Consider the following 2772-nt stretch of genomic DNA (forward strand, 5'->3'; position numbering starts at 1 on the left):
AGTAATGCAACAATCAGGGGTAGATCTAAGGAGGATCTAAGAGCTATCACAAGGGCAATCAGATAGTTTGTGAATCAGTTGTTTAAATCATAAACAGATCTAGTAGATGGATTGAAGTAGCAGTTATCTACTTTGCACTTGTTATGGCAAATGCAGTTCGAATGCTACTTGTAAGTTTATGAAACAAACAACAAAGAATGATAAACAAACAAACTAATTAGATCCCCAGTGGAGTCGCCATTTTGTTACAGGGAAAAGTGTCTATATAGAACTGCTCTATCCCACTAAGGTGTGACAGCTGCCTTAGAAACAAACAGAGAAAAGCTACTTTCGTTTTTCCTTTATGAATTATAGATAGAGAGGAACAAAAAGACCAACCTCTGTCTTGCGCTAATCTCTTGATTTGATTCCTCTCTTCTTTGATAGTCTTCAGCTACCTGCTCCCTTGCACGCCCAGCTTCATAAAGTACCTGTAAGATCACAGAAGCATAGCACTATACAAAGACATGGATCTATAATCATAACAATCTAGGATCAGATGTAAATTGACCATACAAATGTAGCAAGCATCAATGACACAAAAGCATGGAGGAAAACTTGAATAGCTTTTATTGATAAACAAGAAAAGAGCCAAGAGGAGTTACAACCAGTTGTTCTGACCCAGCATCAACCTCCCAGCAAAGAAGCCCTCTTCACCTCAAACAAAGCTTAGATCACCCAACAATCTGATGTTTGTCTCAAGAAACCAACAACAATTCCTTACAATATGCAAAATTCCAGCCTCTGGATCTCTGGGATGAGGGATCCATATATAGATGTTTGTAATGGAGATGAGTCAGCTCATGATTTGATTAGTGTCTTCCCTCTAATAGTTCTTGCTTCCACTTGGAGATTGATGGTCTCTTACTCATCCTTGGTCGAATTCAGTGAGGCAAGTGTCATAGGAGAAGATTCTGGAAGCTTCCATTGCCTCTCCACCTCGCGGAATGACATTGCCATTTGTCATTTCTCGCCCATTGCACCCCACAGAAGGGATGTTTGAAATGAAACGCACCCACACAATGTATTTAGGTGAGATGCAACACACTTAGCCAGTGGAACAGTTGAAATGATCCTTTTTTGACCAATTCTGAGCAGTTTTTCATGGAGAACTTCTGGGAGAAGCTATAATCTGTTGACCTTGTTCCTTTAGGTGTTAGAATAACACTTTTAGGGACTTAGGAGCCCTTGGTTTATGGACATTTCATGCTTGGGTTTGTAGGGCCCAAAAATGTCTATAACAAGGTGTGCTCATCCTGTAAGGTGTTTTTGATGCTAGAGCTGCCCCTGACACTAACTCAACAAAAAAGTATACCTCCCTATGAGGTGGAAACTCTATAATGTCCTCAGGAAATACATCCTGAAGCTATTGCAAAACTAGGTACCTTCTCAAAACATCTGCATCCTCAACCTCCTTACCCTTGTCACTAGAAATGTGTATTGTAAACAACATACACCCTTTCCTGCGGCTATGCTTTACTTGCATAACTGTCACCATCCTAATTGATGTGGATTTCTTCTTACCCTGCAAGACTCTTGGTTCCCCATTGTCATCAACACACTTAATGGCTTTGTCGTAATTATCTACCTTGGTTCTATGTAGTTACAACCAATCCATGCCCAACAACATACTATATGATCCTAACAGTAATACATTCAAATGTGCCGCAGTAGGCATACCACTCAAATCGAATGCACACGCTCTTACCCAATGATGAACTCGCTTCTTTGTACCTGTAGCCAACTGCACTAACCAAGACTCTACATGCAACTCTTTAATCAAACCACACTTATCCACCAAGTTAGGAATAACATAGCTTTAATTAGGTCCAGGGTCAATCAAAATAGAAATAACTTGATCACAAAGCTTACCATCCATCTCAATGATAGATGCATGGTGTTCTACCTGTTTGTTGTTCACTGTTCAATAGATACGAGAAATTCTTTGCCCAACATCCCCAACAGTTTATGCCTCCTGCGCACTATATATCTGAGGCTTACCACCCTGATTTTGTGGAAAATCTCTCTTAAGGTGTTCCTTGCCACATGTCCAACACTCCAACCGACCAACATCAACACCTCTATGATGCTGTTGCAACTCATGTCCCTGTCTAGTTGCATTAAATCTCTTTTTTGGTGCCACATTCTCTTTCTCATCTACATGTTGAGGCCTTGTCCTCTTAGGCTGCCATTTACCTTTACCTTTGTCTTTTCCCTTCCATCCTTGCTGAGATTCATTCTTATGCTTTGATTGTTCATAGAAATGCTTCAATTTCCCAATAACTTCCTCAAGTGACCGAGGCTCATCATACTCAATCCGATCTCTAAATGCTAATGGCAAACCACTAACAAATTGCTAAACTTTAGCCTTCTCATCAATAAGATACAATACATACCTAAATAGCTCCAAAAACTTGGTCGTGTACTCTTCATCTATCATTGATCCCATATTTAGCTCATAAAATTCCTTGTCCTTACTATCGTAGTACCTTTCTAACAAGTATTTCTTCCTGAAAAGCCTCTTGAACTCCCGCCAACTCAAGTCATCTGTCTTGATGTCTCTGACCCGCTTCACATCTTCCCACCAAATGTCTGCTTTACCTTTCAAGCTGAAGATAGTTAATTTGGCCTTCATGTTACCTGTGTAATCATGCAACCCAAAGAATTTGTTCATCCCAAGTATCCAAGCCTCTACATCTTCTGGCTTCTTCAAATCTCCATTAAAAGTAGGTG

This window comes from Pinus tabuliformis, chromosome J, assembly GCF_031772625.1.
Source record: "Pinus tabuliformis cultivar Carrire ecotype Pingquan chromosome J, CPIR1, whole genome shotgun sequence".
Classification (NCBI taxonomy): domain Eukaryota; kingdom Viridiplantae; phylum Streptophyta; class Pinopsida; order Pinales; family Pinaceae; genus Pinus; species Pinus tabuliformis.